The sequence below is a fragment of the Prionailurus viverrinus genome, chromosome B2, assembly GCF_022837055.1.
Source record: "Prionailurus viverrinus isolate Anna chromosome B2, UM_Priviv_1.0, whole genome shotgun sequence".
Classification (NCBI taxonomy): Eukaryota; Metazoa; Chordata; class Mammalia; order Carnivora; family Felidae; genus Prionailurus; species Prionailurus viverrinus.
The window spans coordinates 25815464-25828767 of record NC_062565.1 but is presented as its reverse complement, the minus strand read 5'-3'; positions in this window follow the sequence as shown (position 1 = coordinate 25828767).

Here is a 13304-nt window from a genome sequence, read left to right as displayed (position 1 = left end):
ATTATTAGGGAAAACTGTAGGCTATTTTTTGCATATTGTTTGGACAAGTATTTTACTTCCTGAGTGATCTTGATTAATCTAGTGCTAATATATGCAGAATAATAAAATGTACTAAGTGAATGCAACTTTCTTTACAACAACTGGAAGACTAGACTGTAATGGTCTATTGTCCACATCGGCTTCATAGTGCTTATGAAAAAAAGAGGGGAAAAACCATTGTTATTTTTAGGGTGCCTTTAAAATTTACCAAAAGAATTAGGAAGGGAGCAGCATTTGTATATCAAGTATAACTGATAGAATGGAAATTCATAATGACAAAGTTTAAAGCATGCAATGGAGGAATCAAATAATGTTTCCTCAGCCTATCTGCAAAATGAACAGTAGTGGCTTATGACGGTCTCAGGCAGTTCAAGTGGTAAAGAACATTGCTGTCTTGCTATAGAGGTCATTCAATACATTTCCTTTACATATCCAAGATTCTTAGCATAGTATTTGACACACAGAACATTCTCATTAAATATCTTTTCTTTAAGTTTTTATTTATTTACTTTGAGAGAGGGAGAGAGAGCTGGGGAGAGAGAATCCCAAGCAGGCTCACACTGCCAGTGTGAAGCCTGAGCGAGCTTGAACTCACAAACCATGGAGATCATGACCTGAACTGAAATCTGGAGTCAGATATCTAACTGATTGAGCTACCCATGTGCCCCTATTTTCATTAAATACTTTTTAAATTTAATAACACAAGTCATCTCTCAGAGAATTTTGCAAATCTGCCTGGAGAAGAACTGACATATTTGAGAACCTTTAAGCTGGACACAGCTCCCGAAGGGAAGAAGCCTCAAACTGTAGCCCTAGATTTATCTCTTCAGGTCAATCATACCAACTTCCTGAACATAAATTTCCTAAAAATATTCCTGGCAGAGCAGCAGATCAACATGTATTTGCCAAACCAGCAAACAAGTGAATTTATCTTTTCAAATCCTTTTACTTAGCCCAACTTGCCATGTTGAGTCTTATTGATGTGGCAAGTTATCACCCTGTTGGGCTTATTACAGACACAAGGCATGGTCCAGCAGAAGCTACAACCAGGAACTGATCATTTTCTCAAAACAAAGGCTATATAAGAATAGCCAGAAGCTGAAAAAATAAGTTCTAGTATCAGCAATCACACAACAAAAGGAAATCAAAGGCATCAAAATTGGCAAAGATGAAGTCAAGCTTTCGATTTTTGCAGATGACATGATGGAAAACCCAATAGACACCACCAAAAGTCTGCTAGAACTGATACATGAATTCAGCAAAGTCACAGGATACAAAACTAATGTACAGAAATCAGTTGCATTCTTATACACTACTAATGAAGCCACAGAAAGACAAATAAAGAAACTGATCCCATTCACAATTGAACCAAGAAGCATAAAATACCTAGGAATAAACCTAACCAAAGATGTAAAAGATCTGTATGCTGAAAACTATAGAAAGCTTAGTTGGGAGGAGTTAGATATAAAGATATATATATATATATATATATATATATATATATATGAAGATATAAAGAAATGGAAAAACATTCCATATTCATGGATTGGAAGAATAAATATCGTTAAAATGTCAATACTACCCAAAGCTATCTACATATTCAATGCAATCCCAATTAAAATTGCACCAGCATTCTTCTCGAAGCTAGAACAAGCAATCCTAAAATTTGTAAGGAACCACAAAAGACCCTGAATAGCCAAAGTAATTTTGAAGAAGAAGACCAAAGCAGGAGGCATCACAATCCCAGACTTTAGCCTCTACTACTAAGCTGTAATCATCAAGACAGCATGGTATTGGCACAAAAACAGACACATAGACCAAAGGAATAGAATAGAGACTCTAGAATTGGACCCACAAATGTATGGCCAACTAATCTTTGACAAAGTAGGAAAGAATATCCAATGGAAAAGAGACAGTCTCTTTAACAAATGGTGCTGGGAGAATTAGACAACAACATGCAGAAGGATGAAACTAGACCACTTTCTTACACCATTCACAAAAATAAACTCAAAATGGACAAAGGACCTGAATGTGAGACAGGAAACCATCAAAACCCTAGAGGAAAAAACCTCCCTGACTCCAGCTGACACATCTCCAAAGGCAAGGGAATTAAAAGCAAAAATGAACTATTGGGACCTCATCAAGATAAAAAGCTTCTGCATTGCAAAGGAAACAATCAACAAAACTAAAAGGCAACCAATGGAATGGGAAAAGATATTTGCAAATGGCATATCAGACAAAGGGCCAGTATCCAAAATCTATAAAGAACTCACCAAACTCCATACCCGAAAAACAAATAATCCAGTGAGAAAATGGGCAGAAAACATGAATAGACACTTTTCTAAAGAAGACATCCAGATGGCCAACAGGCACATGAAAAGATGCTCAACGTTGCTCCTCATCAGGGAACTACAAATCAAAACCACACTCAGATATCAACTCATGCCAATCAGAGTGGCTAAAATGAACAAATCAGGAGACTATAGATGCTGGAGAGGATGTGGAGAAATGGAACCCTCTTGCACTTGAATTCTGCACCTGAATTCAAACTGGTGCAGCTGCTCTGGAAAAGTGTGGAGGTTCCTCAAAAAATTAAAAACAGATCTATCCTATGACCCAGCAATAGCACTGCTAGGAATCTACCCAAGGGATAAAGGAGTGCTGATGCATAGGGGCAGTTGTACCCCAAAGTTTATAGTAGCACTTTCAACAATAGCCAAATTATGGAAAGAGCCTAAATGTCCATCAACTGATGAAAGGATAAAGAAGTTGTGGTTTATATATACAATGGAATACTACTTGACAATGAGAAAGAATGAAATATGGCCTTTTGTAACAATGTGGATGGAACTGGAGAGTATTATGCTAAGTGAAATAAGGCAGAGAAAGACAGATACCAGATGTTTTCACTCTAATGTGGATCCTGAGAAACTTAACAGAAGACCATGGAGGAGGGGAAGGGAAAAAAAAGTCAGAGAAGGAGGGAGGCAAACCATAAGAGACTCTGAAACACTGAGAATAAACTGAAGGTTGATGGAAGGTGGGAGGGAGGGGGAAGTGAGTGATGGGCATTGAGGAGGGCACCTGTTGGGATGAGCACTGGGTGTTGTATGGCAACCAATATGACAATAAATTTCATAAAAAAATAAAAAGAAAAAAAGAAAAAGAAAAAATAAGTTCTTATTCTACATAGATTTATTTCTGAGTCAGGATAGAACCCACATCCTTGGAAAAGATTTTCTTGGTAAAAGTAAACTTTCTTTCTGATCATAATATATGCTTATTGTATAAAATGAATAAAATACAGCAAAGTATTAGAGGAAATTGAATTTCTTCATATCCATTCCTTGGAGAGCCATGGTTATTATTTGGATGTATGTTCTTTTAGTCTTCTTTTTCTATGCACATATACATTTATAAAATTTGTATCATTGCATTCCTGATTTTATATTTTTTCCCTTTTTATCTAACATTGCAGCATGAAATATTTTCCTATATTAATAAATATTCTTTGAAAGTGCCAAATTGACTACTACACATATACATACACAAAATATATTTAATAATTGTTCTAGTATTGCTATTGTAAACAACACTTGGGTAACTATCCTTATATGTAAATCTCATCCACATTTCTGGTTATTTTCTTGGGGTAGTTTCCTAGAAAACAGAAAGCCTTCTGAAAGAAGCAGTACACTCATAACTTCTGGTGGAACTAGAGAAAGGCAGTGTCTTATCATTTCAGCATACCCTTGAAGCATACAGTCTTGCTGTGCCTCAGGCCTCCCAGGTACCAATAGGTCTTGGCTTGAGCCCATCAAATCCTTGAGCTTCTTTCTAAGAGTGTCTTACATTTCCTGGCTTCTAAAGGAGAAAGAACCTCTCTAATATTGGTTCCATAATCTAAGGAGAAAAGGAGAAAAAGGTATATGAATCCTTGAAAGAGATGGTAATATATTTTCCAGCAATGTCATCTCATCTCACACATATTTGAAGTACTAGTGTTAATCTGAAGCTGATTCACATTCATAAAATATGCTTTTTCCTTACAATGAATGACTTTTTGTTGGAGGTATTTAAGGTTTGTTTTTATAAGCCATTCTTACTTAAATAAGAATCTCATTTTAAAATTATTTTAAAAATCGGTTATATTATGTCAAGGGGTCTAGAGCAAAGGCTTGCTATTACTAAATTTAAGAAATGAAATTGCCCTTTCTGAAATGAAATGACTTCAATCCTTATTTTAATAATGCATTGCTATGTATGGATATATATGACATAATTCATATACAAAGGAACATATATAATAATGTATAATTATATACACAAGTATATAATAATTTGGAGTTCAGAAAACATTTCCAGCTATAATCTCTTTTGATAGCCATAACAACAGAAATTTAGGTGTGGCAGACATTATTTCCATTTTTCTGTTGAAAGTAAGGAAGCTTAAAGTTAGGTAAGTTGTCCAAGGTCATCTGCCTGGTTCATTGGTTACTAGATGGTCCTCCTACCCCCACCACCTTCCTAAACCTCCCCAATCCTACACAGCTTCCTTAAAATCCTTCATGAACTTGGTGACTGATTATTTGATCTTGGTTTCAGTTTCATCTGCAGAACATGGAGATGAATTTCTCATCACACCTCATAGAGATACTACAAAGACAACTAAATTAGTCTGAAAACTGAGCTTTCACAAACACACACACACACACACACACACACACACACCTCCTATTTACAAAAAGGATTTGAGTTGTTTGATCTCACATTAAGGACAATCATAGTTTCACTGAAAAAGTCAAGAACAAAGCTGATTTAAAAATTAAAATAAAATAATCTCTACTACTTCTTTATTACACCTTGCGTGTTCAAACTCTGTGATTATATCAAAATGAGAATCTTCTTTCCCATCAGTGACATTTAAAGATCAAAGTAGTGTCAGAAAACACACTGGTGCAATGCATTGATAAAAATGTGCAATAAGTAGATACAAAAGGAAAAAGACACTTCTTTTTTCTTGCATGGGAGATGAAAGGAATAGCACTGCAGGTAAAAATGTGAAACATAAGAAACTCAGGGCACAACATTTCTAAAGTCCACAGCAGGAAACAGTAGGTGCAGACACCACTGAAACAGCTTACACTTTCTTGGACCTCAATTTCATTGTCTGTAACAAAGAAACAAACCTATTTTGTGGGTTGTTATTCGGCATGTGGATAGTTTATATGAGGCTGCTTTGTTAAATTACTCTTGTAATTTTACCCAGCAAAAAATTTTAAATAGTAAACCTTAGAGAAAATTAATACAATGTGAAATACACTGCAAATATAAAGTACAATGTAAATGCTTCATGATGGGGTGATGAAAGCCCAGATGGTGTCTACAATATCCAGCTCTACCTCTGACTCAACCACCACAGAGTGAGTTTGGCAACTGTAATCTTGCAAAGTACAGATTTTTCTTTAAGTGAACATAGAACCCTTTCTGACAGATGTTACCTCTCCAAGCAACACCTGATACATAAGTTTCAAATAATGCCAAGACAAATTTAGCTTCTTAGCTATCAAGTCAGGGACAGAAAGACCCACCTCCCCTCTGATCACTTGTGGCCTCACATGACAGACATGGGCCAGCTTCCTTGCTTGCTCCTAACCATCCCGAATCCTGCTGGGCTGAACGCATGACTTCAAGCAGGTTTCTTAAAAACAGAGACAGGTAGCTTCAAAGTTTCTTCAGGGAGGAAGGTATGCCACCAATGTTTGGGCTGGCTTTTTTCACAAAGTCTGTAGCTCTCCAGATACGTCTTGTTTAAATTTTAGAAGGGGATGCTTTCTTCCTCCGTCCCTTTCTTCCTTTTCTTTCTTTCAAAAATAAAAAAATATCCCATCTCCTGAGTGATCCTTTTGTGCTTGCTGCTCCCTATAGGCTCACTAGTGCCCTCTGTAGCCTAAGTGGGGGGGGGGGCTCCCCAATTCTGCTAACGCCTCCCACCTATAAACAGGGAAACTTAGTTTCATTTTAGTCAACAAGGCAAAGGAAATTTCCCCCAAACAATATATATATATATACCATAGTGTGTATATACACAACAAAAATATACTATCTACTATAACGTATATATACACACACAATAAAAAGCACTAAATATCCCCCTCAAAATAAATATATATGTATATGTATGTATATGTACAGATATGCATTTAACTATTATTTGGGGGAATATTTACACACACGCACGCACGCACACACTCAGTAGGTCTGTCCTGGTTTCTCAGTCAGATTTTTTTTTTTTAACGTTTATTTATTTTTGGGACAGAGAGAGACAGAGCATGAACGGGGGAGGGGCAGAGAGAGAGGGAGACACAGAATCGGAAACAGGCTCCAGGCTCTGAGCCATCAGCCCAGAGCCTGACGCGGGGCTCGAACTCACAGACCGCGAGATCGTGACCTGGCTGAAGTCGGACGCTTAACCGACTGCGCCACCCAGGCGCCCTCAGTCAGATTTTCTAAGTTCTGGGATTTGCTATGAAGCAAGCCTCTTCTTCATCCCAATGCTCTGATTTGACCTGGCTCCTTCCTGCCTGCAGTACTGTTCATTAGAAACCCTACCAGTGTCCATGCTGTCCAATGGGTCTCCACCCAGTGGCACAATGGGATCATTGTGGTGTGGAGGCTTTAACAGTTGCCCAATGCCTGGGCTCCATGGAGACAGATTCTGAGTTGTGTGATCTGGGCCTGGAGCTCAGCATTCTTTAATGTTTTTCCCCAATCATTGTAAGGAGGAGCCAGGGGTCAGAACCACTGGTTATTTCTCACCTTCTATTTTTTAACTCACCTTGTAGTTTAGCTCTTTTTGTGCCTCAAGACTTAAGAAGACAAGTTATACAGAGGTTTATGGTGTCTAGTCTAGCAGTGGGATTCCGACCTTTGAGCTAGTGTGCTTTCCAGTTTGGGCTTAACTCATACTGTGACCAATTGTCATCCTGGAAAGAGACAGAGACTTCTGGTGCTGAAGCTGGGCCCTCGTGACTCCTGGTGCATCCGGGCCAGGCGTGGCCAACGTTATTCACCTGCAAACACACAGAGGCTGTGGGAAACTCGCGGGACTGTGAAGCAGAGTTTGAGGGCCACTGGAAACTGCAGACATAATGCACGCTCCTTCCTTGGCCACATCCACCCCATCCCGTAAACTTTGCCACAATCCCCACTTTACTTTTGATGCTCAATCCACTGGTGTCGCGACAATATGGCATTTCAAGGCACTTGCTCCATCCTCAACATTATCCACACCTTCTCCCCACCCCAGTCACTAGTTCAAGGTGGGATGTAGACCAGGAGGGAGTGAATAGTTAAAAGACCATTGTGTCAGCAGGCTCTCCCTCTCCTTCATTACTGATTCCTCCGGCTGTTAAAGTGCCGTGTGTGTGTGTGTGTGTGTGTGTGTGTGAGAGAGAGAGAGAGAGAGAGAGAGAGAGAGAGAGAGCTTCTCTGTACTCATGTTCTCAGTTCTGGGAGTTTCTGCTGCCCTCAATATTAACGGTACTTAGATTTCTCCTGGATAAGCATCTTGGGCCCTCCTCAGCTCCCCCAAATCACCCCAACTGGATCAAGAAAAATAGGTCAGCAAATGTGGTTGCCCATGGCATTGCTGGCTGCTACAGATGAACACTGTAGGGATGTTGCAGAGAAGGGCTAGGTCTCTCTGGTCAATGCCATCCTCCACACAGATCAGCTCTCCTAGATGAAGCAAGTCACTTTCTTTAAGCCTCAACTATTCTTCCATGAGTGGGTAGAATGCAAGTTGTGGTGAAAATCGAGTAAAATAATGTACAAGATGTTTAACAGCATGCCTGGCACTGATGGTAAGCACTAAATAATGTTATCAGCCAAAGAGACATCCATACACTCATTAAAATAAGAATGACCATCACCTGCTCACCAAAACAAAGACTACCCTGTGTGTGCCCTTTTGTACTGCACACCTGCTCCCCCCTCCCATTGGTCATTCTGCAAGTAATGGGATTTCTGTACCCCCCAATTCCTGGAATGATTTCAAATGTTCTGTGCAATAGAAAGATTGAGCAAGACTCTGAGGAAAAATGACCCTAGTTTATTCCTAGGGACTATGAAACCCCTAGCACTGGGCAATTCCACCTTGAAGCCTTACCTGGGGACGGTGCTCAAGTGCATGCCTCCCCTTGTCCTATTCTGGATGCTTCCCCAGCACCTGCTCTGCCTGTTTGTTTCCCTTACTCATCCCTTGCAATTTGGTGGGTTGGGCAGAGACATGTGGTCCCACTTCCACCTGAGTGGACAGCAGGTGGCCTGGCCCACAGCAGGATGTTTGGGCTGCAAGGGGATCAGCACCTGCACCCACACAGAGTAGAGAGGCCCCGTTCTCACCATGAAGACTGCAGGGATTTCATGATGACTTACAGAAGTGAGACTAAGGTCAGAGCTTGGGCAATGCTATGGGAATAGATGTAAATCAATTAGGGGGATTTTATTCCATAATCTAAATGGATGTCTTGTGTATGAGGAAAGAAATGGAAACCAAGTCTACCACACTGCCGTGGGCCTCCTCAGGCTTGGTTTTCATGGCACTGGAGATGACTGCTTGACAACTTCTGTGGCCAGTTGGGGGGTTGCCTGTCTCCAGGATGCTGCGTGTGAATTTAATGATAAAGCACAGAGAAAAAAAGCCCGTTCTTGTGATGTCCATGTGACTGGAGTCCCAGACAAACCCAGTCCCTGAAAAATAACCCATTGATCCCACTTCTCTTTTCAAAGGCAATTTAGAAGAGACTTCTAGACATCTAAGGCATCATTTGTTTATAAGGCCCTATTTCAATTATCAGTTGGAAGCTAATGTTTCACAGACCACATGTTTAAATGCTCACCTCTCCCATTGTTTATGAAAAATCAGAGCCCAAGATTTCCAAGCGTGCCCTGGCTCTTCCAGAGGGCCCAGCCGTTGGGGGGTGGGGAGCAGAGGAGGTCAGCGCTCCCGCCTTCAGGAATCTCTGAGCTCGCCGGAACCTTCCAGTGTGTGGGTGGTAGATGTATCAGCTGACAGGGGGAAGTGAGAGCGTGAAGGCGGCCACCCAAGACTTCAGGTCACCGCTGACACTCCTGACGGAGCTCAGATCTCAGCACTGGGAGGGCACCTGCTCGCCTTGCCAAAACAAACCAGCCCCTGCTAGGGGCACATTGCAAAGAAGGGGGGAGCATGAGGGGCAGGGAGCTATGGGTTTCACTTAAACCGGCTCAAATAACCAGTTTACAATGATGCGATGTTCTTGGGCATTGAGGGTAGAAAAGGGGCTGAGGCTCTGCTCCAGATCTGGGGAACATTAATATGCATCAGGGCAGAGTTCTCAAAATGAGCCCTTGCTTTGGTGGTCCTCTGCCGACAGGATTTCGAACCGCTATTTGTTGTCTTTAGGCCTGAGTAACCATCTGGTTTTGATTCAGGTGGCCTCAGGCTTGCCTCAGAGGTGAAAAGGGTGTGCACTCAAATTGAATTTCTCACAAATTTCAAACCAGAAGAATCCCAGTTTTCTCACACAAAGCCCACTCTGCTTGTGCAGCCCCTGGCCCTTGAAGCCTGGCATTAATCAGTTTCACCTGTTTGGCTAAATGAGCACATGTTAACCTAATGAAAGTGACTCGTGCAATCAGTTTCTTCATATGTTCTAATGTAGAAAGGGTGTGTGTGTGTGTGTGTGTGTGTGTGTGTGTGTGCGCGTGTGTGAACTCTCATTGACCTCCTGTCACTTCCCTTTGTGATGGGGACAGTGGTTTGGGGTCCTGGTAGGGCAGGGATGGGACTTGGACCATCTCTAGTCTCAGATTGGATAGTTCTGAACATGTAATAGAGTCCTCTATCCCAACTGATCAAAATTAATGGAGAAGGAGGTTTTATATCTAATGGGGGTCATATCTGAGTCTGAGCCAACAAAATTAAAATTTCTTTTGAGGCTGCTGGATCAGGTAGCGAGTCTTCAGATGAAAAATGTTTAGATTTTGCCCCTTGTTTCAGAGGGTCAAGTCTGGAAAGTGATACTCATGTTATCAAACTGAGTGAGGAAAGAATGAGTCTCTTGGTAGGATATATGGTCAAGCTGGCACACCTGCTCAGAATATGTATAGATATTCCTCTATGTATAGATATCCCTATATCTAGGTGCATGGGCATCCTTGGGAACTGGGATTTGTCACCACTGTTACTTTTCCATGTCAAAAACCACAAATCAAATGAACAAACAGAAATTGAATCTTCTAAAATCAGGATCAGCAAACTATGGCTGGTGGGCCAAATCCAGGCCACGCCTGTTTTTATCCATAAAGTTTTATTGGGATACACACACCCCATTTGTTAGGTATTATCTGCAGCTGCTTAGTCAGAGTCGAGTAATTGTGACAGAGACTGCAAAACTGATAATATTTGTCATCTGGTGCTTTACAGATAAGGTATCTGAACCCTGTTCCAAAATGTTATACTTTTGTTTCCCCTATCTGAAGCTTTCCTTTACTTAAAGGCGGATATTCTCCCAGTTGGCCCAGGGAATAAGAAACCCCATGACAGGAGTACCTAAGAAAATGCTTTCTCAAAACAGACATTTAATGAACTCCATGGAGAGTTTGGGGATACACTTATGTTTCTACTTGTTTCCTCTCTGTAAAAACATGTCCTACTTTTAAATCCCAAAGATTCCTATGTGCAGGAGGATGTTGAAAATACAAGAGACCTCATATCATGGAAAATCTTATTGACAACTTCTTGGCCATTGTTGAGCTTAATTTTCTGTCTCTCACTGTAGGTCTCCTTCTTCCACAGATTCTGGGCTGCTCTGGGAACAATTCTGTCTCCCTTCATGTTATAACATGACTGATCCTACACGGTACATGGTACACAGTGGCTGCATTGTATAGACCAGCCATGGAATGAAACCGCAGACTTGAGTTTGGGTTTTTTCTTAATGTGGTTTGGTATGGTGGCCGTACATGGCAAGGTAAATGTCAGAATTTCTAAAATTCCAACCCCTTCTCTCCACCTAGTCCATTGTTCCCTCCTTCAAAACGAAGGCTTAGGTTGCAGCCACACAGTCTAAATTAATCTAACACAGAAAGTAAAGCTCTAATGTAGTTGGAATGTAAGGGAGGGAGTTGGGACTTAACACCGAGTTCCTTTCCATTCCACTGCTGCCCTCACCACAGTATTACAGGCAATGAGTTTGCTCTAACAGAACATTTTAAAAAGTCACACCACTATATAGGACTTTCCCCTTCTTGATACTGTCATATTTTATGGTCTTCAGATAGACAAAAATTATGCACATGTACACAATACACAGGCAGATGTGTGCGTGCTATATATACTTATGTTTTTATATATGTTTATATATACACATACATTCAAAATTGTAAAAATGAAGGAGGCATTCCCTCTGAATCACTGAGTCTATATAACCCCAGCTTAAGGACAGAGCCTTTTTATGCTCACACTGAGCTCCTAGGACAAATGAGATCAGAGCTCTATTTGTAAGAATTGCTGTCTGCTTTCCAGTTTGGTTAAGTTAGTCCCTGTACAGCAAGATGAAGATATATTTTCTGACATTGACTCAACCTCTATACTCTTATTATTTTCCTTTATTCATCACAGGGGGTTCTACTGGATGGGGGAGAGAAATCTGCATTCCTCTCAAAATGCCTTAATCAGCTCTCCATACGCATTTGATCAGTGGATTAGTGGGTATGCAACACACCAGAGTTTGAAATCTTGAAGGGTCTTTGTTCTGGCCCCTCTCCCTCATCACACAGGATGCTTGCCCCAGCTCTGAAGGCCACGGTTCTTTCTGTCAATATGTAGACACAGGGTCAGCAGCTTCCTCCTGGTTTTTTCAGTTGTCATCATGTTAATCATCTTAGGCAGTAAAGTTGTTAGCCTTATTTTGTAAGGAATAATCAAAATCCATCTCTGCTTCCCAGAGAGCCAAAAGCAGACAGCACCACAAAGAGAGAAGGGGTGGAGAGCCAAAGGGAGACGCCCTTGGTGACACAGGAGTTAAAATGCCCCCCCCCCAGTTATTTCATGAATTATTCTTGCACTCAAGTGAAAAGGAAGCCTGATTTCCTATTCAGAAAAATAGCAATCTATCCCTAAAGTCAACCACACTCAATAACATCTGGAAAGTGCTCAAAACTAGGTAAAAATCTTGGAATTTCTTCATTTTCAAACACACACTGGATTGTTTTTTCCAGCTTCATCTGTCAGCATCTTTGGAGGTGGGGGGGGGGGTGTCATCAAGGGCCTTGAAGGGTTTTCATGTGAAAAAGCAGCTTGAAATGATACTATCTCGGCAGGAAAAACAGATCTGTGCAAGGGTCAGCCATTTGAAGTTCTGATTTCAAGAGGAAAGTAGAAGGAAGTGTGGAGAATAAAGAAGGCATCTGACTCTGGATGAATGTGAAATTCTTATGTGACTTGGCTCACATTCTCCTTTAGCAGACAGAATACAGCATGATTCTGGGTTCACTCTGTGACAAACAGACCACACAAAACAAAGAAGGGGCAATGCTGTGAACTAAGGCTGTTGCTCTTGATAAGCTCTCTGGGGTACGATTTCAAGGAGTAAGTTAATGGCCTCACTACAAAAGAGTCCCAGGGGTCCCTGAAGCTTGACCCCAAAACTTGAACTCTACCTGAACTGATTTTTTCCTTTTTTTTCTTTTTTGAGGTTTGAAAACATTTAATCAACTCTCCTCCCAGGACATTTGATTTCTGTGCACTCCTGCACTTGTGGGCTCCATCTGGGGGAAGAAGTGCCAAAACCACCATTGGAAAGGCTGCCCCGGAGGTATTTTCAGTCCGACTGGAAGCAGCAGGTAACGGAAATCTTATGAGACAGCTTGTTCTCAAGAGATTTTCTTGTCCAGTTTTGCTGACCAAAGCATTCCCCTGGTTTGGATAAACCTTGAATTAGCAGCTGCACTTTGAAACACTGATTCTTGGTTCTAATTGCAGTTAAAATGCTTGGAAGCCTACCCTTTACTCTTGCATTTTGCTGTCCCTGGTTTTGTCCCATGACATTAAGTGCTTCCTGGACTCCTGAAAGCAGTTAGCTTCCCTTCTAGAAACACTGGATCATAGTTGGATAAATTCATCTAAATGCTTTCAATTCAAGCCAATGAGCATCGATTTAGCATCAACACTATTCCCATCATAGGACTGGATCTAGGGATGGAGCCTGATATCCATG